The following is a 16,401-nucleotide window of genomic DNA, read 5'->3' as shown; positions in this document are numbered from 1 at the left end:
GCTTTATCCCGTCTCTTCAGTTCTTCTGTAGCTTCTACCGACCCCGAGGGGATTCTCCCTGAAGGGCGTGTTGTCGGGTTGACTGTCTGGGGAATTGAGAGACAGGTAAAGCAAGCACTCACTCACACTCCGTCGCCGCGCGCTTGTCCTAGTAACCTTCTTTTCGTTCCTGTTTCTACTCGTCTGGCTGTTCTTCAGTGGGCTCACTCTGCCAAGTTAGCTGGCCACCCCGGCGTTCGGGGTACGCTTGCTTCTATTCGCCAGCGGTTTTGGTGGCCTACTCAGGAGCGTGACACGCGCCGTTTCGTGGCTGCTTGTTCGGACTGCGCGCAGACTAAGTCAGGTAACTCTCCTCCTGCCGGTCGTCTCAGACCGCTTCCCATTCCTTCTCGACCATGGTCTCACATCGCCTTAGACTTTATTACCGGTCTGCCTTCGTCAGCGGGGAAGACTGTGATTCTAACGGTTGTCGATAGGTTCTCTAAGGCGGCTCATTTTATTCCCCTCGCTAAGCTTCCTTCCGCTAAGGAGACGGCACAAATCATCATTGAGAATGTGTTCAGAATTCATGGCCTCCCGTTAGACGCCGTTTCGGACAGAGGTCCGCAATTCACGTCTCAGTTTTGGAGGGAGTTCTGTCGTTTCATTGGTGCTTCCGTCAGTCTGTCTTCCGGTTTTCATCCCCAGTCTAACGGTCAAGCAGAACGGGCCAATCAGACGATTGGTCGCATATTACGCAGTCTTTCTTTTCGAAACCCTGCGTCTTGGGCAGAACAGCTCCCCTGGGAGGAATACGCTCACAACTCGCTTCCTTCGTCTGCTACCGGGCTATCTCCTTTTCAGAGTAGTCTTGGGTACCAGCCTCCTCTGTTCTCGTCCCAGCTCGCCGAGTCCAGCGTTCCCTCCGCTCAGGCTTTTATCCAACGTTGTGAGCGCACCTGGAGGAGGGTCAGGTCTGCACTTTGCCGTTATAGGGCGCAGACTGTGAGAGCCGCCAATAAACGTAGGATTAAGAGTCCTAGGTATTGTCGCGGTCAGAGAGTGTGGCTTTCCACTCGTAACCTTCCCCTTACGACAGCTTCTCGCAAGTTGACTCCTCGGTTCATTGGTCCGTTCCGTATTTCTCAGGTCGTTAATCCTGTCGCAGTGCGACTTCTTCTTCCGCGACATCTTCGTTGCGTCCACCCAGTCTTCCATGTCTCCTGTGTCAAGCCTTTTCTTCGCGCCCCCGTTCGTCTTCCCCCCCCGTCCTTGTCGAGGGCGCACCTATTTACAGGGTACGGAAGATCATGGACATGCGTTCTCGGGGACGTGGTCACCAGTACTTAGTGGATTGGGAGGGGTACGGTCCTGAGGAGAGGAGTTGGGTTCCATCTCGGGACGTGCTGGACCGTTCGTTGATCGATGATTTCCTCCGTTGCCGCCAGGGTTCCTCCTCGAGTGCGCCAGGAGGCGCTCGGTGAGTGGGGGGGTACTGTCATGTTTTGTCATAGATTGTCATGTCTTGTCCCTGTGCTTTCTCTTCTATTCGTTTCCCCCTACTGGTCTTATTAGGTTCTTTCCCTCTCTCTCTCTCTCTCTCTCTCTCTCTCTCTCTCTCTCTCTCTCTCTCTCTCTCTCTCTCTCTCTCTCTCTCTCTCTCTCTCTCTCTCTCTCTATCGTTCCGTTCCTGCTCCCAGCTGTTCCTCATTCTCCTAACTACCTCGTTTACTCTTTCACACCTGTCCCCTATTTTGCCCTCTGATTAGAGTCCATATTTCTCCCTCTGTTTCCGCTTCTGTCCTTGTCGGATCCTTGTTTGCTGTACTGTGTTCTTGTTCCGTCCTGTCGTGTTTTTGCCTTCATCAGATGCTGCGTGTGAGCAGGTGTCTCTATCAGCTACGGCCTGCGCCAACCCGAAGCGACCTGCAGTCTGTGGCCGCTTCTCCTGTTGTTCCCCTCTACAGACTAGAGGATTTCTGTTATTCCTGTTTGGACATTACCTGTGAAAGAATTCAGGATTAGTCGTTTTCTGTTAGGACTGGAATAAACTCTGTTTCTGTTAAGTCGCTTTTGGGTCCTCATTCACCTGCATAACAACATGACTTGTAAGTCGGAAAATCTGCAAAATCGGCAGTGTATCAAATACTTGTTCTCCCCACTGTATATATATATACATAGCTTTCGTATATCTTCTAGATATAGGACAGACACTTCCAAACCTTATTCCTCATTATTCTTTTTTGCCATTTATAAATGTGTTATTCATTGAGTTTCTATGGGCTTTAGTAGTAAAGGCCAAATTCAATATCCCCCAAAAATGATACCCCAACAAATAATGTCCATTCATTATATTACACATAATAATTCACGTTTGCAGTTGCTGCAGGATTATTCCCCTTCTGTAGCAAACTGGCTCAACCCAATTCTCTATTAAAAAGCTTTGATTCATCAGTATGCTACTGTATAAACTTGTGATATGCGGTAGCAACTAAATTCTTGACTAACTGACATTCATTTTGTCAGAAGACTACATTGGAATTATACGATAATATAGACCGAGCATTGATTCAAACAGTGACTTACTTCACTGGTTACCTGATTTCACCATTGTATTTCATATCTACCAAACCCTCAACTCACCCACCTTAATCAGGTCTGCACCGGTACACCTGTCCACTGTAACGGCGTTCGTTTGTCGAAAGAGAGTCGGACCAAAATGCAGCGTGGTGGTTACTCATGTTCTTTAGTGACGAAAAGACGATACATGAAATAACTAAATATGGTCTCTCCTATCATTGCTATGCAGACGACACACAATTAATCTTCTCCTTTCCCCCTTCTGATGACCAGGTGGCGAATCGCATCTCTGCATGTCTGGCAGACATATCAGTGTGGATGACGGATCACCACCTCAAGCTGAACCTCGGCAAGACGGAGCTGCTCTTCCTCCCGGGGAAGAGCCCGTTCCATGATCTCGCCATCACGGTTGACAACTCCATTGTGTCCTCCTCCCAGAGCGCTAAGAACCTTGGCGTGATCCTGGACAACACCCTGTCGTTCTCAACTAACATCAAGGCGGTGGCCCGTTCCTGTAGGTTCATGCTCTACATCATCCGCAGAGTACGACCCTGCCTCACACAGGAAGCGGCGCAGGTCCTAATCCAGGCACTTGTCATCTCCCGTCTGGATTACTGCAACTCGCTGTTGGCTGGGCTCCCTGCCTGTGCCATTAAACCCCTACAACTCATCCAGAACGCCGCAGCCCGTCTGGTGTTCAACCTTCCCAAGTTCTCTCACGTCACCCCACTCCTCCGCTCTCTCCACTGGCTTCCAGTTGAAGCTCGCATCCGCTACAAGACCATGGTGCTTGCCTACGGAGCTGTGAGGGGAACGGCACCTCAGTACCTCCAGGCTCTGATCAGGCCCTACACCCAAACAAGGGCACTGCGTTCATCCACCTCTGGCCTGCTCGCCTCCCTACCACTGAGGAAGTACAGTTCCCGCTCAGCCCAGTCAAAACTGTTCGCTGCTCTGGCCCCCCAATGGTGGAACAAACTCCCTCACGACAGCGGAGTCAATCACCACCTTCCGGAGACACCTGAAACCCCACCTCTTTAAGGAATACCTAGGATAGGATAAGTAATCCTTCTCACCCCCCCCCTTTAAGATTTAGATGCACTATTGTAAAGTGACTGTTCCACTGGATGTCATAAGGTGAATGCACCAATTTGTAAGTCGCTCTGGATAAGAGCGTCTGCTAAATGACTTAAATGTAAATGTAAATGTAAATACAAAACAACAAACGGAACGTGAAAAACCTATACAGCCTGTCTGGTGAACAACTACACAGAGACAAGAACAATCACCCACAAAATACACAGTGAAACCCCGGCTACCTAAATATGGTTCCCAATCAGAGACAACGAGAATCACCTGACTCTGATTGAGAACCGCCTCAGGCAGCCAAACCTATGCTACACCCCTACTCAGCCGCAATCCCAATGCCTACAAAAACCCCAATACGAAACACAACATTTTAAACCCATGTCACACCCTGGCCTGACCAAATATGTAACGAAAACACAAAATACTATGACCAAGGCGTGACAGAACCTCCCCCCTAAGGTGCGGACACCCGGACGCACCTCAAAACCATAGGGAGGGTTCGGGTGGGCGTCTGTCCATGGTGGCGGCTCCGGCTTGGGATGTGGACCCCACTGCATTAATGTCATAGTTCCTCCCCTTCGCGTCCTGGGATAATCCACCCTCGCCGCCGACCATGGCCTAATAGTCCTCACCCAGAACCCCACTAAACTGAGGGGCAGCTCGTGACTGAGGGGCAGCTCGGGACTGAGGGGCAGCTCGGGACTGAGGCAGCTCGGGACTGAGGGGAAGCTCGGGACTGAGGGGAAGCTCGGGACTGAGGGGAAGCTCGGGACTGAGGGGCAGTTCGGGACTGAGGGGCAGCTCGGGACTGAGGGGAAGCCCGGGACTGAGGGGAAGCCCGGGACTGAGGGGAAGCCCAGTACTGAGGGGAAGCCCCGTACTGAAAGGAAGCCCAGTACTGAGAGGAAGCCCAGTACTGAGATGAAGCTCAGGCAGGTAGTTAGTTCCGGTAGATCCTGGCTGGCTGGCGGATCTGGAAGATTCTGGTTGACTGGCAGATCTGGAAGATCATGGCTGACTGGTGGATCTTGCTGCTCTGGCTGCTCCATGCAGTCTGACAGCTCTGGCTGCTCCATGTAGACTGGCAGCTCTGGCTGCTCCATGCAGATTGACAGCTCTGGCTGCTCCATGCAGATTGACAGCTCTGGCCGCTCCATGCAGACTGGCAGCTCTGGCTGCTCCATGCAGACTGGCAACTCTGGCTGCTCCATGCAGATTGACAGCTCAGGCTGCTCCATGCAGACTGACAGCTCTGGCTGCTCCATGCAGACTGGCAGGTCTGGCTGCTCCTTGCAGACTGGCAGCTCTGGCTGCTCCATGCAGACTGGCAGGTCTGGCTGCTCTATGCAGACTGGCAGCTCTGGCTGCTCCATGTAGACTGGCAGCTCTGTGCAGACTGGCAGCTCTATGCAGACTGACAGCTCTGGCTGCTCTATGCAGACTGGCAGCTCTGGCTGCTCATTGCAACCTGGCAGCTCTGGCTGCGCTGAACAGGCAGGAGGCTCCGGCAACGCAGGAGAGGGGGAAAGCGCTGTCTGCGCTGAACAGGCGAGGCGCACTGGAGGCCTGGTGCGTGGTGCTGGAACTGGTGGTACTGGATCGAGGACACGCACAGGAAGCCTGGTGCGGGGAGCTGCCACCGGCGGACTGGTGTTTGGAGGTGGCTCTGGATAGACCGGACCGTGCAGGCGCACTGGAGCTCTTGAGCACCGAGCCTGCCCAACCTTACCTGGCTCTATGCCCACTCTAGCCCGGCCAATACGAAGAGCTGGTATGAACCGCACCGGGCTATGCACCCGCACTGGAAACTCCATAGCATAACACGGTGCCTGCCCGGTCTCTCTAGCCCCCCGGTAAGCACAGGGAGTTTGCGCAGGTCTCCTACCTGGCATAGCCATACTCCCTGTAAGCCACCCCCCAATACATTTTTGGGACTGACTCTTAGGCTTCCATCCGCGTCGCCGTGCTGCCTCCTCATACCAGTGCCTCTCCGCTTTAACTGTCTCCAGTTCTTCCTTGGGGCGGCGATATTCTCCAGGCTGTGCCCATGGTCCTTTTCCGTCCAGAATCTTCTCCCAAGTCCATTTCTCCAAGTAGTGCAGCCTCTCCCACTGTAGTTGCTGCTGCTCCTGCTGCTGCCTCTGTTGCCTCTCCTGCGGCTCCTGCCTGTTGACACGCTGCTTGGTCCGGGTGTGGTGGGTGATTCTGTAACGGCGTTCGTTTGTCGAAAGAGAGTCGGACCAAAATGCAGGTGGTGGTTACTCATGTTCTTTAATGACGAAAAGACGATACATGAAATAATTAAATATATACAAAACAACAAACGGAACGTGAAAAACCTATACATCCTGTCTGGTGAACAACTACACAGAGACAGGAACAATCACCCACGAAATACACAGTGAAACCCTGGCTACCTAAATATGGTTCCCAATCAGAGACAATGAGAATCACCTGACTCTGATTGAGAACCGCCTCAGGCAGCCAAACCTATGCTACACCCCTACTCAGCCGCAATCCCAAATCCTACAAAACCCCCAATACGAAACACAACATTTATACCCATGTCACACCCTGGCCTGACCAAATATATAACGAAAACACAAAATACTATGACCAAGGCGTGACATCCACACATCAAATACAGCTTCATGAAATAGAATATCAGGGGAATAGAACACATTATAGACAAATGACACAAATGAAGTGCTCTACCTGGAACCAAAAAGGGTTCTTCTATGGGGACAGCTGAAGAACGAACCCCCTTGGAATCCTTTTCTACAAGTTTAGAGGTCAAAGGATATATTATTAACATGGCAAGGTGTTTCTCTCAGTCTTCAGGAGTACAACTCATCAGCATCTATTTGAATATTCTTGTCAAAGGACTGCCACTATTAAGACCTGACCTTGAACTTAACCTTGATCTTGGATGAGTTGTGTTATGTTATTAGACCGAATGAATTCATTATTTTTTGTTGTTGAATTAATGAATACATTTTTCTTTCGTGTCAAACCGCCAGTTGGTAACCCATCCCTTATGGGATTAATTTACACATTAACAAACATTACAATAATTCACTATGGTAATTCAATGATAATTCATCTTCCGGCGTTCTCTGCAGTGCAGTGCGCATCACAAAAAAACCATCAATACATAATAGTCAATAAGGTTATCCAAACAACAATTATATCCCTAGAGCAGTAAAATAATATACATACATAGACACTGCATATATACACATACATACATACATACATACATACATACATACATACATACATACATACATACATACATACATACATACATACATACATACATACATACATACATACATACATACACACACACACACACACACACACACACACACACACACACACACACACACACACACACACACACACACACACACACACACACACACACACACACACACACACACACACACACACACACATACATACATACACACACACACACACACACACACACACACACACACACACACACACACACATACATACATACATACATACATACATACATACATACATACATACATACATACATACATACATACATACATACATACATACATACATACATACATACATACATACATACATACATACATACATACATACATTCATTCATTTCAAGGCCTACCTTCAAACTCAGTTCCTCTTTGCTTGCCATCAATGGAAAATCAAAAGAAATCAGCCAAGACCTCAGAAAAAAATTGTAGACCTCCACAAGTCTGGTTCATCCTTGGGAGCAATGTCCAAACGCTTGAGGGTACCAAGCCATAAAAAACGCCATAAAAAAGCCAGACTACGGTTTGCAACTGCACATGGGGACAAAGATCGTACTTTTTGGAGAAATGTCCTCTGGTCTGATGAAACAGAAATAGAACTGTTTGGCCATAATGACCATCATTATGTTTGGAGGAAAAAGGGGGAGGCCAAAGCCAAAGAACAGCATCCCAAACGTGAAGCACGGGGGTGGCAGCATCATGTTGTGGGGGTGCTTTGCTGCAGGAGTGGCTGGTGCACTTTACAAAATAGATGGCAGAATTATGTGGATATATTGAAGCAACATCTCAAGACATCAGTCAGGAATTTAAATCTTGGTCGCAAATTGGTCTTTCAAATGAACAATGACCCCATGCATACTTTCAAAGTTGTGGCAAAATGGCTTAAGGACAACAAAGTCAAAGTATTGGAATGGCCATCACAAAACCCTGACCTCAATCCTATAGAAAATGTGTGGGCAGAACTGAAAAAGCATGTGCGAGCAAGGAGGGCTACAAACCTGATTCAGTTACACCACCTCTGTCAGGAGGAATGGGACAAAATTCACCCAACTTATTGTGGGAAGATTGTGGAAGGCTACCCGAAACGTTTGACCCAAGTTAAACAATTTAAAAGCAATTCTACCAAATATGAATTGAGTTTATGTAAACTTCTGACCCACTGGGAATGTGCCACCCCACATATGCTCTCTCTAATGAAAGAAATAAAAGCTGGAAATAAAGGTTTCTTCATTCTTTGCTTTTACACCTGCATTGTTTGCTGTTTGGGGTTTTATTCTGTACAGCACTTTGAGATATCACATTCTGAAAATTTAAATTTGATGAAAGAAATAAAAGCTGAAATAAATCATTCTAATTCTGACCTGAAAATAAAGTGGTGATCCTAACTGACCTAAGACAGGGAATTTTTACTAGGATTAAATGTCAGGAATTGTGGAAAACTGAGTTTAAATGTATTTGGCTAAGGTGTATGTAAACTTCCGACTTCAACTGTACATACATACCATAAACAGACAACTAAATACAGAAGAAAAAAATAGAAACAGATGTCACTTGAACCCAGTCTGACACAAAGAAACGATTCATATGGGAAACAAGCCTATACACATTCTATATACACACACACCATTAACCACATAGAAGATCAATATTTGTACTATTTAGTTATATGTAGCCTTTTTTCTTTTATTGCAGGCTTTATGTAAATATTCTGCAAACAGAAATACACAATGGACCATTTTCTGTCCTAGAGTTTTGGTCCTAGAATTTCTGTCCTAGAGTTTTGGTCCTAGAGTTTCTGTCCTAGAGTTTCTGTCCTAGAGTTTTGGTCCTAGAGTTTCTGTCCTAGAGTTTCTGTCCTAGAGTTTTGGTCCTAGAGTTTCTGTCCTAGAGTTTTGGTCCTAGAGTTTCTGTCCTAGAGTTTCTGTCCTAGAGTTTTGGTCCTAGAGTTTCTGTCCTAGAGTTTTGGTCCTAGAGTTTCTGTCCTAGAGTTTCTGTCCTAGAGTTTTGGTCCTAGAGTTTCTGTCCTAGAGTTTTGGTCCTAGAGTTTCTGTCCTAGAGTTTCTGTCCTAGAGTTCCTGTCCTAGAGTTTCTGTCCTAGAGTTTTGGTCCTAGAGTTTTGGTCCTAGAGTTTCTGTCCTAGAGTTTCTGTCCTAGAGTTTTGGTCATAGAGTTTTGGTCCCAGAGTTTCTGTCCTAGAGTTTCTGTCCTAGAGTTTTGGTCCTAGAGTTCCTGTCCTGGAGTTTCTGTCCTAGAGTTTTGGTCCTAGAGTTTCTGTCCTAGAGTTTTGGTCCTAGAGTTTCTGTCCTAGAGTTTTGGTCCTAGAGTTTTGGTCCTAGAGTTCCTGTCCTAGAGTTTCTGTCCTAGAGTTTTGGTCCTAGAGTTTCTGTCCTAGAGTTTTGGTCCTAGAGTTTTGGTCCTAGAGTTTCTGTCCTAGAGTTCCTGTCCTAGAGTTTCTGTCCTAGAGTTTTGGTCCTAGAGTTTCTGTCCTAGAGTTTTGGTCCTAGAGTTTTGGTCCTAGAGTTTCTGTCCTAGAGTTTCTGTCCTAGAGTTTCTGTCCTAGAGTTTCTGTCCTAGAGTTTCTGTCCTAGAGTTTTGGTCCTAGAGTTTCTGTCCTAGAGTTCCTGTCCTAGAGTTTCTGTCCTAGAGTTTTGGTCCTAGAGTTTCTGTCCTAGGGTTTTGGTCCTAGAGTTTTGGTCCTAGAGTTTCTGTCCTAGAGTTTCTGTCCTAGAGTTTCTGTCCTAGAGTTTCTGTCCTAGAGTTTTGGTCCTAGAGTTTCTGTCCTAGAGTTTTGGTCCTAGAGTTTCTGTCCTAGAGTTTCTGTCCTAGAATTTCTGTCCTAGAGTTTCTGTCCTAGAGTTTCTGTCCTAGAGTTTTGGTCCTAGAGTTTCTGTCCTAGAGTTTTGGTCCTAGAGTTTCTGTCCTAGAGTTTCTGTCCTAGAGTTTTGGTCCTAGAGTTTGGTCCTAGAGTTTCTGTCCTAGAGTTTTGGTCCTAGAGTTCCTGTCCTAGAGTTTCTGTCCTAGAGTTTTGGTCCTAGAGTTTCTGTCCTAGAGTTTTGGTCCTAGAGTTTCTGTCCTAGAGTTTTGGTCCTAGAGTTTTGGTCCTAGAGTTCCTGTCCTAGAGTTTCTGTCCTAGAGTTTTGGTCCTAGAGTTTCTGTCCTAGAGTTTTGGTCCTAGAGTTTTGGTCCTAGAGTTTCTGTCCTAGAGTTCCTGTCCTAGAGTTTCTGTCCTAGAGTTTTGGTCCTAGAGTTTCTGTCCTAGAGTTTTGGTCCTAGAGTTTCTGTCCTAGAGTTTCTGTCCTAGAGTTTCTGTCCTAGAGTTTCTGTCCTAGAGTTTTGGTCCTAGAGTTTCTGTCCTAGAGTTCCTGTCCTAGAGTTTCTGTCCTAGAGTTTTGGTCCTAGAGTTTCTGTCCTAGAGTTTTGTCCTAGAGTTTTGGTCCTAGAGTTTCTGTCCTAGAGTTTCTGTCCTAGAGTTTCTGTCCTAGAGTTTCTGTCCTAGAGTTTCTGTCCTAGAGTTTTGGTCCTAGAGTTTCTGTCCTAGAGTTTTGGTCCTAGAGTTTCTGTCCTAGAGTTTCTGTCCTAGAGTTTCTGTCCTAGAGTTTCTGTCCTAGAGTTTCTGTCCTAGAGTTTTGGTCCTAGAGTTTTGGTCCTAGAGTTTCTGTCCTAGAGTTTTGGTCCTAGAGTTTCTGTCCTAGAGTTTTGGTCCTAGAGTTTCTGTCCTAGAGTTTTGGTCCTAGAGTTCCACAGGAACCCAACTGGTTATCTGTTGATCTTTTTTATCCTGTTCTTTTGAAATAATGATAATGATACAATGATACAAACCTCATACAACCCTCGTGTTCTTTTTTTGTTCTATAACTTAGTCTAGTGGCCAACTATCTAAACTTGTAGCAAGCATGGTTGAATTACCGACCGGGGTGGGGCCCCTTGATAATCAGTTATAAACTGCAAAACATTTGCCTCCACCCTATAGCACAATGTGTGCAATTGCAGGAAATTTGCTGTAAAACTGCACATTTTTCTCTACAGCCCATGGCAAAATTTGTAGAATTGCATAAAATGAGTTATACAATTGCTAAGTATTCTCTCTGCCCCATGGCAAAATGTATAAGTTCTGTTTTTTTCTGTGGCCCCCAACCCCCATCAAAGTTGTCCATCCCTGATTTAAATACATTTGCCAAAGTTATAGAATCACTGCTGTCTGTTCAAAAATTAATTAAATCATTCAGAATACTACACCATGAGAAGGCCTATAATTTAGCCACAGAGGATCAGTAGCGTCCTTTAAGAAATTGCCTAGCTGTGTTATTGTAGCCCAATAACACGGGAATAGCCTGCAGTGGGGAATACACGGCAAACCGGTCAGTGAACAGCATGCAGACAAAATACACCTTTCGCAATATTTAAAATACAATCGCAGAAAAACACAGTCTGGAAAACAAATGGCTCCTGCTGAAAAGAGAAGACTCTAATCTGACTGCTGCAGGCTACCAAAATATTTTATCAACTTCCAAATAGCCCTATTGAGAGAACATTGCTTTTCAACATAAAACAAGAGAGATAGGCTTTTTGTCACAAGGGCATCGGCTGCAGTCAGTGAAACCGGAACACTTTTATTTAGTACTATAATAATTTTTTACTCTTGTACAATGTGTGTGTCTCCACAGAACTAAGCCGGGGCTATTGATGGATTCACAACGTGGTTGCTTTTATTTCTCTCAGATTCTCAGTTTGGCAGTGTCAAAGAAGCCTGTCCTTTCAATTATTTGTGCGGCATGAAAAGATTCTGCCAATGTCTCTTGTCATGTACAGTAAAATGACCTAGAATTGCATGAAATGTGTTTTTAAAAGGACACGTTTTTGTATCCAAGTTCTGTAAGCGACTCTACTCTACTGTTCTATACCACTATGCAAATGTGATTATATGCATGCAATGCCTTATTATAGAGGGGAATTCTTTGTATCTGTACCTCAGAGCTCCCCAAGTCACCCCCCTCTCATGCTCACTTTTTGCTCCAGCGCCTCCCGATTTACAAATTTAGCACTGTACACAGGTAGTCGAGACTCTAGCTGACCACCGTTTACTAAAATATCCCACACATGCCACTAGCCAGTCAGCCCCATACTGTATCATGAGTTAGAAGATTAGAAATATGAGGCTATATAATGAAGTTATTTTTTAAAGAAAATTTAAGATAAATCACAATCAGTGAGCTGGCTAACTAGCAGATTTACATCAATCATCAACATCAATGATCAGCTGACACACTACCCTCTGTTCCCCATGTCAATCATGTCTTTAGAATGCACTTTAATTACCCGCTGGACACATGCTGGTTGAATCAATGTTGTTTCCACATCCACATTGAACCAACGTGGACTAGACAATGCATTGACTTCTGTGCCCAGTGGGTAGCTGCTTACAATTTATGATGAGTGAGGGTGTTGTTGCAGCAATAGTCTTATGATCAAAAATGTCAAAATGTTCACTGCAGAGGCAGTTAGTATGTTATGATAGTTACAAAAAAAGAGGGTGGTGCCCTTTTTTCATTTAAAGCCCCTGCCACCTGAAAGGTCTGTGCACGGCCCTGCCATCTAGCCTGGGTACCAGTCTGTTTAGCTGTCATTCCACCTGCCACCTGAAAGGTCTGTGCACTGCCCTGCCATCTAGCCTGGGTACCAGTCTGTTTAGCTGTCATTCCACCTGTCACCTGAAAGGTCTGTGCACTGCCCTGCCATCTAGCCTGGGTACCAGTCTGTTTAGCTGTCATTCCACCTGCCACCTGAAAGGTCTGTGCACTGCCCTGCCATCTAGCCTGGGTACCAGTCTGTTTAGCTGTCATTCCACCTGTCACCTGAAAGGTCTGTGCACTGCCCTGCCATAGCCCACCAGTCTGTTTAGCTGTCATTCCACCTGCCACCTGAAAGGCCACCTGCCAAGCCTGGGTACCAGTCTGTTTAGCTGTCATTCCACCTGCCACCTGAAAGGTCTGTGCACTGCGCTGCCATCTAGCCTGGGTACCAGTCTGTTTAGCTGTCATTCCACCTGCCACCTGAAAGGTCTGTGCACTGCCCTGCCATCTAGCCTGGGTACCAGTCTGTTTAGCTGTCATTCCACCTGCCACCTGAAAGGTCTGTGCACTGCGCTGCCATCTAGCCTGGGTACCAGTCTGTTTAGCTGTCATTCCACCTGCCACCTGAAAGGTCTGTGCACTGCCCTGCCATCTAGCCTGGGTACCAGTCTGTTTAGCTGTCATTCCACCTGTCACCTGAAAGGTCTTTTATTTTTTTTATTTTTTTTTATTTCACCTTTATTTAACCCTGAGAACAAGGCAACTGCGACCTGGCCAAGATAAAGCATAGCAGTGTGAACAGACAACACAGAGTTACACATGGAATAAACAATTAACAAGTCAATAACACAGTAGAAAAAAAAATGGGCAGTCTATATACAATGTTTAGGCTGTCATTCCACAGATGGTCTGCCACAGAAAAATAAATAAATAAAAACTGAAAATGGGTGGGCTATTTTCCTATAGACTATGTACAGCTGCAGCGATCGGTTAGCTGCCGGATAGCTGATGTTTGAAGTTGGTGAGGAGATAAAAGTCTCCAACTGCGATTTTTGCACTGCCCTGCCATCTAGCCTAGGTACCAGTCTGTTTAGCTGTCATTCCACCTGTCACCTGTCTGTGCACTGCCCTGCCATCTAGCCTGGGTACCAGTCTGTTTAGCTGTCATTCCACCTGCCACCTGAAAGGTCTGTGCACTGCCCTGCCATCTACCAGTCTGGGTCATTCCACCTGCCACCAGTCTGTTTAGCTGTACCAGTCTTCATTCCACCTGCCACCTGAAAGGTCTGTGCACTGCCCTGCCATCTAGCCTGGGTACCAGTCTGTTTAGCTGTCATTCCACCTGTCACCTGAAAGGTCTGTGCACTGCGCTGCCATCAGCTGGGTACCAGTCTGTTTAGCCATGCCACCTGAAAGGTCTGTGCACTGCCCTGCCATCTAGCCTGGGTACCAGTCTGTTTAGCTGTCATTCCACCTGTCACCTGAAAGGTCTGTGCACTGCCCTGCCATCTAGCCTGGGTACCAGTCTGTTTAGCTGTCATTCCACCTGTCACCTGAAAGGTCTTTTATTTTTTTTATTTTTTTTTATTTCACCTTTATTTAACCAGGTAGGCTAGTTGAGAACAAGTTCTCATTTGCAACTGCGACCTGGCCAAGATAAAGCATAGCAGTGTGAACAGACAACACAGAGTTACACATGGAATAAACAATTAACAAGTCAATAACACAGTAGAAAAAAAATGGGCAGTCTATATACAATGTGTGCAAAAGGCATGAGGAGGTAGGCGAATAATACAATTTTGCAGATTAACACTGGAGTGATAAATGATCAGATGGTCATGTACAGGTAGAGATATTGGTGTGCAAAAGAGCAGAAAAATAAATAAATAAAAACAGTATGGGAATGAGGTAGGTGAAAATGGGTGGGCTATTTTCCTATAGACTATGTACAGCTGCAGCGATCGGTTAGCTGCTCGGATAGCTGATGTTTGAAGTTGGTGAGGGAGATAAAAGTCTCCAACTTCAGCGATTTTTGCACTGCCCTGCCATCTAGCCTAGGTACCAGTCTGTTTAGCTGTCATTCCACCTGTCACCTGAAAGGTCTGTGCACTGCCCTGCCATCTAGCCTGGGTACCAGTCTGTTTAGCTGTCATTTCACCTGCCACCTGAAAGGTCTGTGCACGGCCCTGCCATCTAGCCTGGTTACCAGTCTGTCTACCTGTCATTCCACTGCTTCTACTCTGTGTCATATGCCAAAGAATAGGCCAGGAACCATCCAGTACTTCCACCTATCAGTGATCACAAAGGGACAAAGATAAGGAAAGGAAATCATTGTAGAGAATTGTAACATACTGTTCTACTGTACTCAAAGACAAGCCACAGTTATCACTGTCCACAAAATGAAATGTCATGTCATGCTATTCAATTTTGGAAAACTGGTACTGCATTTATGTCAATTCATGATGTATAGACGATGAACAGATTTAAACAAACTTACTTGTGTGGTCATGGGGAATTAGGGAGCTGTTACTATCTGTGTTGTTGATCATGCAGTTATTACTCTGTGCATTGCTTCACTACCCTCCTGCAGAGAGTCCTCTAGGGAGTATTACACACCTTGGGTCTAGCACTGACCAGATGAGTCATTCAGACCAATGAGAGAAAATTAAACTGGGCCTTCTGTTTACAACACATTAATATGATGGAGGGCTATGGACTGAATAAAGGCAGGTTTCAAAATGGGTTAAACCTGCCACAGCTAAGCTTATATAGACTGGGCCTTGCTTGCTTCCTTTGCCCTACCTACGTTAACATGAGTCAGAAATATAAACTATTAGTTGTTATACACTGATTGCAGATGCATTGTGTTAGGTGATTGAATGCAGGTGATTTGTGTGCTGAGGGCTAACCCCACAGAAAGCAGAGAGACTGTACTGGTGAGAACCTCAAACACATTAAGGGTGCTTGACGATGATTGGACAGCATGGTTTTTAGATGAGATTATTTTGCTGATTATCCAGGCCAAGGTCACAATGGGGATAACTGTAGCTGTCTGAGGGGAGAGACAGAGGGAGACAGAGCACCTTGAACTACTTCAAATCAAGCACTTATTTTGCCTCCAAATAAATGTTGACTCCTGTATGTATGACACATGAATAAAAAAGTGCAAATGTCTAACCAGAATCTACCCAAATAGTTAGAGATAAACTGTAATAGTGTTTGCTACTAAGATTATCAGATAGTTAACAAGGAAGGTCCTTGTTCTGTGTCTATGTGTTGCAGAGCTGAACCACACAGCACCACACAGCAAGGATATACCTCCCACCGAAACAGACTTTCCAGAAGGCAAGCTGTGCAAAATGGCCGCTCCAGAGCTGCAGGAAACTCATCCGTATTTTCGGAGGTGAGTGTTGTTATCTCTCTATAGAGATAAATAGAGATAGAGATGGCCAATAAGATAACCACATGGTAATGTATTTATTTATTACCAATATACAATGATTACGTCATTATTATTTATCACTTACTGTGTACTTGATTAACGTACACGCAGATCTATTTGGATAGTCCATCTGAAGATTCTCTACAGACTATCTACAGACTATCAGTAACATTTCAACTAACTATCTACATTTTTACATTTTAGTAGATGCTGTTATCCAGAGCAACTGAGTGCATACATTTTAAATTTAACCCATAACCCTGGCGTTACAAGCGCTAAGCTCTACCAATTGAGCTACACTGTCATGTCCTGACCTTAGAGTCGCCCGTCAGTCAGGAGCTGCCAGAGCTCTGTCAGTCATGAGCTGCCAGAGCTGCCCTTCACTCCGGCGCTGCCAGAGCCGCCCTTCACTCCGGAGCTGCCA

The sequence above is a fragment of the Oncorhynchus gorbuscha genome, linkage group LG05 (genome assembly GCF_021184085.1).
Source record: "Oncorhynchus gorbuscha isolate QuinsamMale2020 ecotype Even-year linkage group LG05, OgorEven_v1.0, whole genome shotgun sequence".
Classification (NCBI taxonomy): Eukaryota; Metazoa; Chordata; class Actinopteri; order Salmoniformes; family Salmonidae; genus Oncorhynchus; species Oncorhynchus gorbuscha.
This window is presented reverse-complemented; position numbering follows the sequence as displayed.